The sequence below is a fragment of the Chiloscyllium plagiosum genome, unplaced genomic scaffold, assembly GCF_037043375.1.
Source record: "Chiloscyllium plagiosum isolate Xiang-an unplaced genomic scaffold, Cpla_swu_hap1 HiC_scaffold_11, whole genome shotgun sequence".
Classification (NCBI taxonomy): domain Eukaryota; kingdom Metazoa; phylum Chordata; class Chondrichthyes; order Orectolobiformes; family Hemiscylliidae; genus Chiloscyllium; species Chiloscyllium plagiosum.
Window position 1 is genome coordinate 31,674,188 of NW_028270149.1, and position 17,236 is coordinate 31,691,423.

Consider the following 17,236-nt stretch of genomic DNA (forward strand, 5'->3'; position numbering starts at 1 on the left):
TCTCTTTACAAAACCTCAAAGTCACAATAAAAAATAACAGGTCATGTGACACACGGCCAAGGTCTTGTACAAAGAAAAAAATAGCATCCCTTGTCTGAAACAAAAACAGAAATTACTGGAAAAGCTCTGCAGGTCTGGCAGCATCCGTGAAGAGAAATCAGATTTAATGCCAAGAGTTGCAGGACCCGAAATATTAAATCTGATTTCTTCTCACAGATACTGCCAAACCTGCTGAGTTTTTAAAATAATTTATGTTTTTGTTTCAGATTTACAGCATCCACAGCTCCGTTTGGGTTTTATTCCTTGCCTTATACTCATTATCTGGTCATTATCACATTCCTGTTTGTGGGAGTTTGCTCAGTTCAAATTGACTGTCACACTTCCTAATGTTCAACAGAACTCCACTGGCTGTAAAGCACTTTGAGATATACGATGGTCATGAGAACATGGTATGAGTACAAGTCCTTTATATTTTAAATATCTCATTTGCACAGACCTCAGTATTGACTGCAACTATTCATACAAGAAGTAAAATTACATCACCGTGGGCCTGGTTTACTGGTCCACATTCCCTGAAAGTTTTGATCCCTGCTAGAAGAATAGGTTTGGGAAATTGCCATCATACATTTTGGAATGCATTTTTGACATGCAGGCATTCTGGTCTAGCAGTGCCCCACAAGTTTCAGAGGTGAATCATTATTAATCTAATAATTAAGAAAGAAATGTCATCAGATCATTGGGAGTGCTTCTTAGTGTTCTCTAAATAGAACCACAGCATCTTTAATATTCAGTTGAATACCAAACAAGAGCTTGATTTAATAGCTCCATGAAATAATGGAGCACACCCTCAGTGTTGAGAGTGTGGTGCTGGAAAAGCACAGCAGGTCAGGCAGCATGGAAAGAGCAGGAGAATTGACGTTTCCGGCATTAGCCCTTCACCTGGAAAGGGTCTGATTCCTGATGAAGGGCTTATGCCCAAAACGTTGATTTTCCTGCTCCTTGGATACTGCCTGACCTACTGTGCTTTTCCAGCACAACACTCGACTCTGATCTCTAGCATTTGCAGTCCTCCCTTTCTCCCAGCACACCCGCAGTGTCATGTAAGATTTCAGCCATTGTTACGCATCCAGTTGTCATAGATGTCTTGCAGGTTTCTAGGACTGGAGAAGATTACAGACTTGGGGAGGATGTGTGACCATGGAACTATTGAAAACAAAGGAGAAAATTTTAGGAAACACTTGCCTGTTTACTTCCTTCCACTTCACTATCCAAAGCAGTAGACACACTTTCCATGTGAAGCAGCAATTTACCTACGCTTCATTCAATCTAGTCTACTGTATTTACTGCTCACAATATGGTCTCCTCAACATTGGAAAAACAAAATGCATTCTGAGTGCCTGCCTTGCTGAACATCTACATTCTGTCTGCAAAAAAAAGGCCCTGAGCTTCCTGCTGCCTACCATTTCAAAGCACCACCATGTTCCCTGGCCAACATCTCTGTCTTGAATTTGCTGCTGTGCTCCATACAGCATCAGCACAAGCTGGAAGAACAGTATCTCATTTTCCACTTGGTGACCCTGCAGCGTTCAGAACTCAATATTGAGTCCAATAATTTTAGGGTTTGAACACTTTCCATGTCCTTTACCCACCCCTGCACACCAGGTATTGTCATCACATGGGCCTCTTTCACCACAGCCAATCCATTTCACCCACTAATGGCCCCCTTCAGCAGTTTTTGTTTCTCCCCAGATTTCCATATCTATTCCCTCATTTACTCAACTGCTATTCTCTCTCTCTCTCTCCCTCTATCTCTCTCTCTCTCTCTTACTCTGGGCTCCATCTCCACCCATTGTTTACTCCTCTGCCCACCATGCCCCTCCCCCAAAGTCAGTTCTGAAGGGCCACTAGAACAAAAATGTTGGTTTATTGTAAGTTAAGACTCAGGCAACAGTGTTTTGAATGATCTTAATTGCATTAAAATAGTTCGGATTAAAGACAACAAAGGTGTGAGTAAGCTTTCAGCAGCAGCTAAGTGATCAAGTCCTGACCTACAAAATTGACCAAACTGTTAGAGATGGCAATAGTGAAGTGGAAGTGTGATGGAGATGGAGGGTTAGAATCATGCCCTGCCCAGCTTTGACCCCTGGTGCAGATCATACCTACAAGATCATTTAAAGGGAAAATTGTTAATAACTGAGCTAAACTGGTACAGTGACTTTATATCAAATTTAGCTCAGCTCTCTGTCATCCATAATTGAAAAAAGACTAAAATCCAACTCTGTGAAGATGTTGGAAAGTAATAATGTAATAAGAGTGGTGCAATAATGCAAATTATATCCACAATATTTGGATTTATTTATGGTAAACGGTAAGTATAATTTACAATGTAAGTGCAGTGGAACCTCAATTGTCCAGCACTCGATTGTCTGAATTTCAGATTATCCGACATGATTGCAAGGTCCCAATGCTTTGCTAAACTGTGATATCCTGCATTCGATTATCTGAACATTTGATTATCCGAACAAAACACTCCTCGTCCGTGTCGCTCAGATAATTGAGGTTCCTCTGTATGTAAAGCAAAAATAAACAATTGCACTCCTTTGATAATGTTGTATTGAATGTATTTCCTTCTGACTAAATTAACATTTTTTCACTTACTGTGTAAACTGCACTGACAAAACCAGGATTTGTATTTATGGTATAGAATAGCATTCGGCTATTACATGCACTAAGATGTATTTTCCAGAATCGGAAATATTGAGACAAGAACCAATGAATCTGGGAGTGGGTGACGTTTAGGGCAAAAAGTTGGTTTAATGATCAGTGCAGTTTTATTTTAAAATCAATGAAAATTCCCAGCAAGTTTGAAAAGCTTGAAAGAGATGAAGCAAATTATAAAGTAGTGGAAGATGATGCAAAGCTAACATTTAAAAGCCTGCAGCATAGAATGATGGATACAAAATATTGACTTCAACAAAAAGGCTGAATGAAAAGGAAGAAAATGGTGAAACCTAAACATAGTGATATCGTGAATGAATGGTGGATGCTCAGATGAAAAATAACAGTTATTATCAATGGTTGTTAATATGCTATCACCATTCATCTTAAAAAAAATTGATTTTTTTTTCAACATTTGTAGTGTAGTATAATTTTGAAAGTTGTGCTTTTTTTGGTGTCACTTCTATTGTTCTATCTTTGGTTACATTGGAAAATAAAAAGATAGAATGGCTTAAGTGGCCTTCTTAAAAATATATTTCTCAGGTCTTTTTAAAGTTGCTTGTTTAAATTAGAATCATAGAATCCCTACAGTGCAGTAAAAGACCATTCAACTCATCAAGTCTGCACTGATCTTCTGAAAAACATTTCATTCAGACCCGGCCCCTATTTATTCCTATAACCCCACATTTCCCATGGCTAATCCATCTAACCTGTGTACTCCTGGACACTAAGGCCAATTTACCTAACCTGCACAGCTTTGGACTGTGGGATGAAGCTGGAGCATCTGGTAGAAACCCATGTAGATACGGGGATGAACATACAAAATCCATACAGACAATCATTGCAGCTGCAATTAAACCTGGGTCCCTGGCACTGTGAGGCAGTAGTGCTAATCACTGAGCCACCATGCCATCCCTCTGAGCCATTGCTGAGTAAGTGTGAGGCCCAGTCTGATGTTTGGACTCACAATTGGACAAATCCAAACATAAGTGTGAACTTTTATTTCTGGAATGAAAATTATTCCCAGTATGGAGGGATTGTCTTATGAGCAAACACAAAACAGATTAGTACTCTACTCACTGTCTAGAAGAATGATCTCATTGAAACTGCAAGGATTCTTGATAGGTAAATGCTGAGAGGATGCTTCATCTCATGGGAGAGTCTAGAACCACAGGGCATAGTCTCAGTATTAAGAGGTGCCAATTTAAGACTGAGATAGCAAGAATTTCTTCTGTCAGAGGGTTGTGAATCTTTAGAACTCATGGGCACAGACAGCTATGGAGGCAGAGTCCTTGTGCATATTTAAGGCTGAGATAGATTTTTCATCAGTAGTAGAATGAAGGGTTATGGAGAAATGCAGGATAGTGGGTGGGAAGAATGTAGGATCGGCCATGATCCTCTTGAATGGTAGAGCAGGTTTGAGGGGCTGAACGACCTACTCCTGTTCCTGTTTCTTGTGGTTTTATGGGAACAGAAATGAGACATAAGAATTAGAATTAAAATCCCTACAGTGTGGAAAGAGGCCCTTCGGCCCAACAAATCCATACTGACCCTCCAAAGAGTAACCCAGGGCTGTGATGAAGCAGACGGTAGGGCCCCTACCCTATTCTTGCCACTGAATAATGCACCTAAGCTACACATTCTTGAATAATCTAAGCATGGCCAATTCACCTAACTTGCACATCTTTGGATAGTGAGAGGAAACCGGAGCACCTGAAGGAAACCCACACAGACATGGGGAGAATGTGCAAACTCCACACATACAGTCACCCGATGCTGGAATTGAACCCAGGTCCCTGGCACTGTAAGGCAGCAGTGCTAACCACTGAGCCACTGTGCTGCCCAAGCTGAACAACATCCCCAAAACACCAACCAGATTTCAGCATCATGATTAAAAATGTCACAATTAACAATTGTCTGCTGCACCTAGTTCTTGCTTCTTAGAAGCGGCTGTCATTGAAGTTCTGCCTGGCTTGTAATGCCTGTCACAAATGCCTACAACAACTTCCTCCCCTTGTCCTCCTACTCAGAAGACTGCTCCTGCTCCCTCAGTTTCTCTGCTTCCAATATATCACCCCATTGCATGCTTCAGTTGGATGGAGTACAGCACACCAAGATGATGCAGAACATTCCGGTACAACAACCCCCATCCCCCCAAGCTACAGACTGATCCAATGGTGGAGCAGCATCTTCAGGAGCCCTACTGTCTGCTTCATCACAGCCCTGGTTAAAGGATGGGCTGCATTGTAACTGTATTCTGCATTAATCAGGGGTTTGCACTGTGGTATAATGAGCCATGGTTACTGTGGATAGCCCTTTACCACCATTAGCCAGCCATGTAATGTCCTGGACCATCAAAGACACCAGATATATGAGAGTGTACCTGAACACTAATGGATTGGAACCCTTCTTGGTGATGAACTCTGCAATGTTGTGATATGGCTCTATCAGTGCCATGTGTGTACAGTCAATAGCACCCTGCATATAGAGAAATCCAGCTACGTTACTGAATCCCACTGGCTGGGTTGTAGCAATGACCTCATTTTGGGTGAGAGTTATGACCCAGTGTGACCTTGTAGAGACACAATGATCGCTTTACTGATGGATTTCTATGTATATAATTGAGCGATCCTACACAGGTCTACCATTCCCTGGAAGGAGCTAGTTGCATGTCGTGAACTTTATGACTGGTGGGAGAATATAGCACCCTCATTCCTGCAGACTTTAGTCCGGTTCTAACATCTGGCATAGTTTTGTCACCATGTATCAGGACATAGGGAGCCTGTGTTGGCATTCTGCCTTGTTCATGCCCAGGAAAAGGAGTCAAGGCCAAAAAGCTCTCATTCTCCTGCACACTCCATGTATCCTGACGGACCCTGAGGCCGTGGCCTTTTGTTGAACTGGATGTTCCTTGTCCCTTCCTGCTGCTTGCTGTTAGTCCTGCTCCTCCTGCATCCATCTTTGCCTTCTTGGGAAATCAGCCACAGCAACCTCACCAACAAGACCCACCACTCCCACTGGAAAGGAACAACGTTGGGCACAGAAAAAAAATCTAAAGAATTTCTTAGATCTCAGGACAGTAATTGATGGCATACCCTGTAGATGTAACCTGCAAACTCATCATTAAGTGCTGTACCCTGATAGTAAGGGACATAACTGCATTGGACATCCACATTTTGCCTTAGCATGGTGCAGTCACTTGCTGAAGATTGCCATGCCAGTTAAGATCATGTGCCAGAGACGTTGGACTGCTTGCAGCACACACTAATCTCTAAGCACTCTCTTTTTTAGGATGTATGGGTGATGCAATGATTATAAATCTGATATAGCTGCAATTTGCAAATGGCCACTACATGTTTGAGTTGGTGCAATGTCATGGAGTCCAGCACACACAGATCCCATGCTTTTGGCCATCCAAGTGATTCTTACCTCACCAATCCTGAGTGTTGTTCCAGCTATTTTTTGGAGCACTCTGCACCTTGAGAAGGGTGCATAACTTGTGTTGGAAACCATCAACGCTGGGATCCACCTGGTCACCAGGTACTACCCCTGAAACAGACTATCCGTCCCCTGTTATATTACACTTTCCTGGCACCCCATTTCTACTCATCCCTCACTCCCCCCAATAAAATTAGCTTTGTCTACAACTGTACTCCCTGCCCTATGTAACTTGGCATTATATGTTGCTGATACCTACCCTACTCCTTTGTGCTCCCTCTGTGGAGGTCACAGTGGTGTTCACAGTCAACAACAACCCATCTCGTAGCCTTGTATGTCCTCCAATACTGCTTATTAAACCGGAGCATCCCCCCATCACCATTCTCAATCCCACTACTATAAATGTCTCTGCTTACCCCACAGCCTTGATTTACCATCACTAATCCCCCAATGGTCCATACAAGCACTCCCATGAACCATCTGAAAGATCAATGGATGGACCCCTCCAGACTGCAGTCATCCCAGACCGACTTTGCATTGGTCTCTTGTCATGACTGAATAGACCCCTCACCATTATGTTTGCAGCTTCCAAACTAATGATCATGATTCCCCTGACTGGCGCTGTAGGATTGACTGCTGACCACTATCTAGTTAATAATCACACAACACCAGTTTATAGTCCAACAGGTTTATTTGGATGTGCAAGCTTTTGGAGTACAGCTCCTTCGTCAGGTAGCTAGCATGACCACTACCTAGGTAGTACTGGGATGGATCTCCTGATCTTAAGCATCCAAAATGGGTGCTTTGCCATGTTAAAGCCCCTCGACTATATGTAGACTGTGCCCCTGACAGGCACTACTTTGGCCCCTTTACCAAAAGCAGTCCCCCAAGACTGGATTGACATCTAGTCACCATCAGTTCCTGACATGGCCGGTTGGTTGCATGAACATGCAGTGTGTTAGCTGCATAGACAGCTGGCATATGTTGTCGGTGTTACATTGCTGTCTCAGAGAATCACACCAAGTCACTTGTGGAAAGCATTTGAAATGGAGGTGGCAAGATCTGGATGGCAAGGTGGGATATAACTGCACTTGTCAACTGATTCTGTCACATACCTCACCACAGCCTGTGTCGCTCGGACCACAATAAGATTCCATCCTTTGTGTTTTTTTCTATCTCTTTAGTCCAGTTGTTCTTTGGCCTGCCTTATTTATCTTTCTGTACTAATTCTTCATTTACCTTTGCCACTCCAAATCTCTTCCTCCAATCTTTAATCTTATTTACTGTTCATCAAACTTGAAATGCCCTTACTCTCAAATGCCACGATCAGGTTAGTTCAACCTCTTGACAATTTACAGGGCTGAAGGGTAAGGGAAAGGCCTAACGAATGAAAATCTACTTCTGATGTCCCTCTCTCTTAAAAAAAATGGATTATATATATTGACATCAATTTAATTAATTATCCGTTAACTGTAGTCAGTGGGTTTTGTTAAATTTTCAACATGTCATAAAAGACACATGAATAAATAAAAGAAAGAAACAAATAATGAGGGATCAGAGATGGTGGAATTAGTGCAGACTGCTGCTTTGTCTCTCAACTCACCAGAGTATGGTAAATAATTTCTCCCAATAGTCTGAGAAGTGGAATTTTCCAAGCAATTGAATATTGTGCCCATTCTTACTCACAAAAGCTCCACTTCAGAGAAACTGTCCACCCTCAGGAGGATCATGCAGTGTGAAGTGACTTATATGCTTTGGCAAATGATTCTATGTAAAATGAAATATGAAGACGGCTATTTAAAAATATCAATAAAACTATGTTCCACATTGCAGTGAATTCCCTGAGCTAAGTTGAACATTCCATTCTATTCCTTTTATACCATCTATCTGTATTATTTGGTCTGGTTTAGGGTTATGCTTATTTAAAACGCATGCAGAACTTATTGACCATTCTTAAGATGTCAGGGATGAAATCTTTTTGACTGCAAAAATCACATTTCACTAATTATTCATTCTCAGGCTAAACCTATGCTTGGAGGAAAGTATAAGCAAAATAAGTAAGAAAGGTAATTTTGTAGAATAAGAATAATTTTCGAAGTGGACTATTTGCTTATCACATGACAATACCAGACTCTTTAATTTCCAATATAAACCTGGTGGATTTTTATGTTACGAAGGTGGGTGGCCATTTCAAGCTACTGACCAGCCTGTCTTGCTTCTACTGGGGTTACAGCTAACTGCCCATCGGTAGTCATTAAGTTCAAGTAAAATCTGTTGAGGAAACTCAACACTAGCCATTTCAAGTTGAGAGTGTGGTGCTGGAAAAAAACAGCAGGTCAGGCAGCTTCCGAGGAGCAGGAGGGCAAAAGCCCTTCAGAAATTTCTAGATTAGCCATTTCTAGATTAGCGTTAAGGAAGAAGGTGGACATTTTGGAGGCCCTATTGTAGAAGCTGGCATTATCAGAACAGATGCAGTAAAGATGGAGAAACTGGGAGAAGTTCTGGGACAAAGATTCCCCACCACCATAGTTGACAGAGTCCTCAGCCACATCTAAACCATCTCCCACACTTCAGCTCTCATCCTTTATCTCCCATCCTGCAACAGAGAGAGGGGTCCCCCTGGTCTTTTCTTACTATTCCCCCAGCAATAGGTAGACAAAGGTGGGAGGTGATGGAAATAAGTAGGTGGGAAGTATGGAGTGGATAGGTGAGAAGGAAAATGGACAGGTAGGTCAGGTCAAGAGGGCAGATCTGAGTCAGAGAGTTGGATATGGAAATGGGGTGAAGGGAGGGGAGATTTACAAACTGGTGAATTCAATGTTAATGTCTTGAGGTTGTAGGCTCCTGAGGCAGAAGATGAAGTGTTCCTCCTCCAGTTTGCGGATGGCCTTGTGTAGGCGGTGGACTAGGCCCAGAATGGATACGTCGTCAGGAGAGCGGGAGCGGGCGTTGAAGTGGATGACCAAAGGAAGGTGGGGTTGGTTGGTGCATATGGACAGAGGTGTTCCCTTAATTATTCTGTGAGTTTGCACTCAGTCTATTCGATGTAGAGGAGACCACATCAAGAAAAATGGATGCAATAAATGAGGTTGGAGGATGTACAAGTAAATCTCTGCTGGGTTTGAAATGATCTTTTGAGGCCTTGGACTGAGATGAGGAGGAAGGTGTGGGCACAGGTTTTACATCTCTTACGGCAGCAAGGGAATATACCAGGTGTGGAAAGGGGGCTGGTGGGGAGTGTGGACTTAATGACAACTAACTACAATCAGCTCTGAAGAAGGGTCAGTGGATCCAAAATGTTAACGCTCCTTTCTCTCCACAGATGCTGTCAGACCTGCTGAGATTTTCCAACAATTTCTGTTTTCGTTATTTTTCTTAGTTGTCCTTGAGAAGGTGGTGGTGAGCTGCCTTCTTGAACTGCTACAGTCCATTTTATGTCAGAAGACCCACAATGCCATTAGGGAGGAGTTTCCCGCATTGTAAACCAGTAATGTAGAAAGAACTGCACTATATTTCCAAGATAGGTTGGTGTGTGGCTTGGAGACAAACGTGCAGGTGGCGGTGTTCCAATGTATCTGTGGTCCCTATCCCTCTAGATGGTAATGGCTTGGAAGGTGCTATCTAAACAACCTTGGTGAATTCTTGAAATCCATGAGGTCAGAGTATTTGCAGCAATGCTTGTATCCACGAGCAGCAAGAGTGTTTCCTCTAAGTTCAAAAATCTACCTAGGAAAGCTCCCTCGAGGAGATTTGTCTGATCCAGCTCTTAACATTAGACCCCTGGGTAATCATGGACATCTTTCACAATCACTGGTAACCATCCAACATCTCTTATAGCCATTACTATGACTGGTACCACTTGCAGAATGATGGAATTGGCTTCACCACATTTGGGATCACAGTGCACTATCTGATACCCACAACTCTCCCACCCTGCGCAGTTGGAAGTCTCATGTCCCCGATGAGGGACCCCCATGCTATGATCCAGGCCTTACTTCCCACAATGTGTTCCTGGGATCTTATTGGGATTCATTTCAGCTCTCACCTGATATGATTTCCATGACATGACATGATCTTGCAGTGAAGAATTCTAGGAGTGGATAAAGAACTTCTTTTATTTGTCAGACTGATAGTGTTGTGAGTCATAACAGCCAAAAGGAGGCATGTCTGCCTTAACCCATAAGAAAATGAGGCATAGTTAAATTTCAACAAAAAAACATGACTTGAATATTGTTGTCAGTAAATCACTCTGGATGTGTATGTATTGTATGGGTCTGTTTGAAAATTCACATTTTTTGATGATCCTACCATTCATGAAAGACGGTTTGTCATAGAGCGATAGAGTCAGACAGCTGCACAGCATGGAAACAGACCCTTCCTTCCAACTCATCCATGCCAACCTGATATCCTAATCTAATCTAGTCCAATATTTGGCCCATATCCTTCTAAACCCTTCCTATTCCTATGCCTTTTAATGCTGCAATTGTACGAACTCCACCATTTCCTCTGGCAGTTCATTCCATACGTGCACCATCCTCTGCATGAAAAGGTTGCCCCTTAGGTCGCTTTTTAAACTTTCCCCTCTCACCTTAAACCTATGACCTCTAATTTTGGACTCACCACCCTAGGGAAAAGACCTTGTCTATTTATCCTCTCCATGCCCCTCATGATTTTATAAACCTTTATAAGGTCACCCCTCAGCTTCTGACGCTCAAGAGAAAACAGCCCCAGCCTATTCAGTCTCTCCGTATAGCTCAAACCCTCCAACCCTGGCTGACAACTTCATAAATCTTTTCCAAACCCTTTCAAGTTTCACAACATCCTTCCTATAGCAAGGAGACCAGAATTGCACACAGTATTCCAAAAGTGGCCGAACCTATGCCCTACACAAGACCTCCCAACTTCTATACACAATGCACTGACCAATAAAAGAAAGCATACCAAATGCCTTCTTCACTCTTCCATCTACTTGTGACTCCACTTTCAAGGAACTGTGAACCTGCACTCCACTGTTTCTTTGTTCAGCAACACTTCCCAGGACCTTACCATTAAGTCTGTAAGTCCTGCGCTGCTTTGCCTGTCCAAAATGTAGCACCTCATATTTATCCAAATTAAACTCTATCGGCCACTTCTCGGCTCATTGGCCTATCTGATCAAAGTCTTGTTATACTCTGAGTAACCTTCTTCACTGTTCACTACACCTCCAATTTTGGTGTAATCTTCAAACTTACTAACCATACTTCCTATGTTCAGATTCAAATCATTTATATAAATGACAAAAAGCAGTAAGGGAAGGGGGAAAAGAATGGGTTGCTCCAAATGTACAAAAAAAAATTGTGATGCTGGAAGAGCACAGCAATTCAGGCAGCATCCGAGGACAGGCAAAGTCGACGTTTCGGGCAAAAGCCCTTCATCAGGAATAAAAGATGAAGGGCTTTTGCCCGAAACGTCGATTTTGCCTGTCCTCGGATGCTGCCTGAATTGCTGTGCTCTTCCAGCACCACTAATCCAGAATCTGGTTTCCAGCATCTGCAGTCATTGTTTTTACCCCAAAAAAAAATTGTGCACATGCTAATAAAGATTAGTGTTAGGAACAGGAGTATGCCATTCAGCCCCCTTGGGTCCGTTCCGCCATTTAATAAGATCACGGCTGATCTGTAGCTTTACTCCATATGGCCCATATCCCTTAATATTTTGCTTAATCTTATGCTAAACATGTATCTGTCTTAAATTTAAATTGCCTAGAGGAGATTTACTTGAGGAGTATTAAATTCTGATGGTGACATTTTGCCTTCACAGAGAGGTCAGTAACTGAGGGGTGCATAGATTTAGAGTGACAGATTTTAGATTTTTATTATCACATGCACTCAAGTACAGGAGAACAGTGAAAAGTGTATAATTTTGCCACACATGTCGCCATCTCAGGTTCCAAAGTACCTAGGTACAAAACAAGCTTAGGTACGAAATAGGAAGAGAAATGAGAGTTATAAAGCAGATAAAATGAAGTGCAAATTGCTATAGAATTGCTTTTCATTCTCAAAAGATGTGGACATTGCTGGCAAGGCCAACATTTGTTTTACATCTTTACTTGCCTTTGAGTCCAATTAAGAAACAACCACATTGCTGTGGGTCGGGATTAAGTTATCAGAGAGCAGGTAAGAATGGCTGATTTTCTTGCTTCATAAATCAGATGCGTTTTTACAACAATTGATGAAAATTCCATGGTCATCATTACTGAGATTAGCATTCAATTCAATTTTTAAATAACTAGTTGAATTTAAATTTCACAAAGGTTAGCCTGGTCATCAGTATTACTAGACCAATGGCATGACCAAAATTTGGATGGTATTCATAAACCAGACTTCATTATTGCAGCTCTCAGTTTCCCCATGATCCTTTGATGTGTTGATATCAATGTAATTTGACTAATTTTAGATAATTTCTATATATTTCATTTGATCCATATTTTTCCATGACTGAAATACTTGCTTCAAATATTTATTTACCATGAATTGCAACCAAATATATTTCAGCAGTATATTTATAATTCAACATGGATGTGTAACTGCCATTAAAAGCAAGATGATATAATGACAGCCTGATAGAAATATATTGGGTTATATTCCAGAAACAGCATAAAACATAGATAACTAATTTATAAAATAGTCAGTTTTAGCTTTTCTAAGAGACACCTAGAATGATTATGCTGGGAATAGTCTGAGGTTCTGATTAACAACTCCATTGGACAGTTAAATATTTGCTTTGTGGGTTTGAAAAGATATTGCAGGTTTAAATCAAGTCAGGTTACACATATGTAGGTAGTTAATCAGTCTGTTTTTAAGATATATCATTTGTCCCATCCTTCTCCCTGTTATATTAAGGTCTTCCCACCCTGTCCCAGTCATGTACATTGTTTGTTTAACCCTGCCCTTTCCTCAGTCTTTTCTTAAAAGCTTCAAATTGTCAAATTATAATGGTAAAAGTTCAACTGCAGTTTGAGTTTTTAAAAAGGTTAACTAAAAGTCATTGGCCAGCCTCTTAAATAATGAATTGACTTTCCTTTAATTCTTGAATGCTGCTTTTACATGCTGAGAGAAGTATTTTGTGTAAAGTATCACTTATCTGACAGGATCTCCCAGAATAATGCACTTTTCAGTTCATTTTGAACAGTGGTAAGCATTGCTTGGCATAAAACAAATAAGTTGACATTCAAGTGATGACAAAACGCTCAACACTGCAACTGACCAATTAAGTGGAACAGGCACTGATTTATTCACAATACCTTCAACTGCAATTGCTGAAAGATCATTGCCTCATGAACCAAACTGATTTCAGGAAAGGTTATGAAGGTTTTGGTGCCTTCTTTTTGGGAAATAGCAAACATTGAAATTACCCAACTAAAGTTTACATGCTTATAAATGGATTGTTGAGATGATTCAGAAATGTTTTCCTCTTTGATGATGTGTCACAAAACAGGAAACAAAGTCAAAAATAAGTTAATTCACATTCCTCAAAGTAAAAACCAGCAGATGATGTGAATTTTCAATGCAATATTCATATGTGGAATTGATAAAGTGAACATAAAATGTACAATCTTTTGAGGCAAAAATACTTTATAGGAAAATAGAGTGAGCCCTGATAAACATGAGAAGTTAAAGATAGATTAGATCAAAGGACATGACTTGCAAAGTTGCCAGAAAATGTTGTGGATTAGGAAAATTTTAGAATTTAGCAAAGGGGGACCAAGAAACTGACAAAGAGTGAGGGAATAGATTATTAATGCAAAATGGAGAAAATGAGGATTGCAGATGCTGGAGAATCAGAGTCAAAAAGTGTGGGGCTGGAAAAAGTGTGGAGCCAGATGAAGGACTTATGCCTGAAATGTCGATTCTCCTGCTTCTCCTGTGCTGCCTGACCTGCTGTGCTTTCCCAGCACCACACTTTTTGACTCTATTAATGCAAACTAGCAAGAAAAGTTAAAAATAGTGAAAGCTTCTGTAGATATGCAGAAAGGAAAATATTAGCAAATATAAATGTGAACCTATTACAAACAGAGACAGGAGAATTTTTGATCGGAAATAGAGAAATGGCAGAGAAGCTAAAAAAGTATGTTGTATGTGTGTCATCTTCTTTATGTCTGTCTTAATAAAAGAAGACATGACATTTCTACAAAAAAATTAAGTTCTAGTGAGAATATGGAACTGACAAAAATTCATATTAGTTAAAAAAGTGATATTTGAGAAATGAATTGTAATAAATGTTAACAATTTCTCATGACGTGATAACCTTTATCTGAGAGTCCTGAAAGGGATGCCTGCAGCGGTAATAGATGCCTTGGCTTATAGAATCTTTCAAAATTCTATAAACTCAAAAATTGTGCCTGCAGATTGGAAGGTTGAAAATATAATGCAACCATTAAGAAAGAGTTGGAGAGAGAAAATAGGAATCTACAGACCTGTTAGCTAAAAGGGAAAATACTAGAATCTTTTATAAAGGATTACTTTACCTAGTGATTACTAGGTAATTAGAATATAATTGTCTGATTGGACAGAGTCAAGATGAACTTTTGAAGAGGATTTCATGTTAACAAACCTGATCAAGTTCATTGAGGATGTCATGAGCAGAAACAATACGGGAAACCAGTGGGTCTGATGTTTTTGGATCTGCAGAAGGTTTTTAATAAAGTCTCACACAGAAAGTTGCTAAGCAAAAGTAAGGGGCATAGGATTAAGGGAACTATATTAGCATGGACTGGGAATTGGTTAATAGGCAAAATCAGAAAGGGCATAAATGGGTCATTCTCATCTTGACAGACTGGGACCAATGGATACCACAAAAATCAATGCTTGGGGCCCAACTGTTCACCATCTTTATGGAGCTTCTTGGAGCTGAAGGACAAATGTATTATTTCTAAATTTGAAAATGATGCCTGGGTTTCCTCCAGGTGCCCTCCTATAGTCCAAATATGTATAGGTCAGGTGAATTGGCCATGCTAAATTTCCCGTAGTGTTAGGTGCTTTAGTGAGAGTGAGATGGGCTGGGTGGGTTGCTCTTCGGAGGGTCGTGTGGACTGGTTGGGCCGAAGGGCTTGTTTCCACACTGTAGGGAATCTAATCTAATCTGCCATGGTAGGAATCTAAAATAAAACTTGTGACAAATGTGATTTGTGAGGAGAATACAAAGATACTTTAAACAAAAACAGCAAGGCCTGAAGAAACTCAGCATATCTAATATGATCAGTCTTCAAAACTGGAAGGGGTTAGAAAATGTGGTTTTAGTACTATTGAAGGAGAGGAAAGATAAGTGAATGGAACAAATGGTGAGACAAGGAGTGTATTAATAATATTAAAGAAAGTATTGAGACTTGAAATAAGTGTAAAGGATAGATGTGAAAAGGAGAAAATGCTTCTGTTCTGATCAGAGTAAAGTCAACAGGACACAAAGTAGACACCTGGGTGGAGGCAGAGTGAATGGGTTGCAATCAAAATGGAGTACAGAGGTCATGCTTTGAAATTGTTGCACTCAATGTTGGATTTTAAATTAGTATTTAGCAGCAATAAGCAGAAAATGAAATACTGCTCTTCCATCTTATATTGAGCTTCATAAGAATAGGCCCAAGATGGAAATATTAGCATGTGAGCAAGATCGTTAATTGAAGTAGCAAGCACTGGGGTCATTCTTATGGACAGAATTAAGGTTACCAGTACCTACCCATTCTGCAACTGGTGTCGTCAGTGTTAAGGGACTAGCATTATGAGCAGGTGAATACTGTAGTAAGAAGTACAAATAAAATTCTGCTTCAACTAGAAACTGTATTTAGGGCCTTGGATAATGAGGAGTGAAGAGATGAAAGGGCGAGTAGAATATTGTTTACAATTGCATGGGAAGGTGCCAATTGGAGGTGGGTCTCAGGCAGGATTGTTAGGAATGATGAAGGAGTTGGCTAGGTTGGGCTTGTTTCTTACTTCCAGTCACTTCTATCCATGCCTCCTTTATTAACATCTTTCTTCTGTCTTTGAGAGAACTCACCTCAGTGCAGCTCCTGAAATCTCACAGAAGAACATCCAGATAAAAAGCTGAGAGACCTGGGGAGCAGTATTTCCTCTTTTAATCTCAATTCTTGCTTTTACTGCAACCTTGAAAACAACATGATACTATTCACTTTCCCTGACTGGTCAGGGTAGCTGAGGTGGGATGCTGTGGTTCTGGGAAAGATCCTTGACAAAGGCTGTTCCTTCACCACTCAGATTTCTGACCAGCAAATGGTCTCACAAGTTTGACAGCTCTTTGACAGCAATTTTAACCCTCTTTCTTTCTTCACAAATGCATTTGTGCACACACACACACACACAAACACAATCTGCATTTTTGCAGATTTATATTTGCAGATACATTCTATTTTGTTCAAAAAGCACACAATCTGTAGACAGTCAGTCAGTGTAATATTTTATAAATTCCAGTCAGCCTCCAGGCTGAGATACAAACAGACTTTAAACTGTCCTCACATTGAAATGAGGTATCATGCTTATTTTGATAAAACCTGAAGTTATCTTGGGGCAGTGACTTAAAAGAAATTCTGGGATTTACATATTAATCAATTGAAACCTGCACCTCCATTTTAACTGATTAAGCACTTAATAGCCATCTAGATTTAGAGTCACAGTGTCGTAGAGATGTACAGCATGGGAACAGACTCTTCAGTCCATGCTGACTATATATCCTAAATTAATCTAGTCCCATTTGCCAGCACTTGGCCAATATCACTCTCAATCCTTCCTATTCATGTACCCATCCAGATGCCTTTTAAATGTTGTAATTGTACCAGCCTCCACCACTTCCTCTGGCAGTTCATTCCATACATACACCACCACCCTTTGCACGAAAAAGTTGGCCCTTAGGTCCTTTGTAAATCTATCCTCTCTCAGCCCAAAACTATGCCCTCTAGTTCTGGACTCACCCAACTCAGGGAAAAGGTCTTGTCTATTTATTCGATCCACAGCACTTATTTCAAAAACCTCTATAAGGTCACCTTTCAGCCTCTGATGCTCCAGAGAAAACAGGCCCAGCCTATTCAGCCTCT

The 17,236-nt window shown here is 40.7% G+C and overlaps 1 protein-coding gene across 3 annotated transcripts in view; it reads right to left on the reverse strand.

Annotated features, from left to right (window-relative positions):
* Positions 1-17,236, reverse strand: part of kdrl (kinase insert domain receptor like) — a 265,292-nt gene that overhangs the window by 211,045 nt on the left and 37,011 nt on the right. The window lies entirely within an intron of this gene.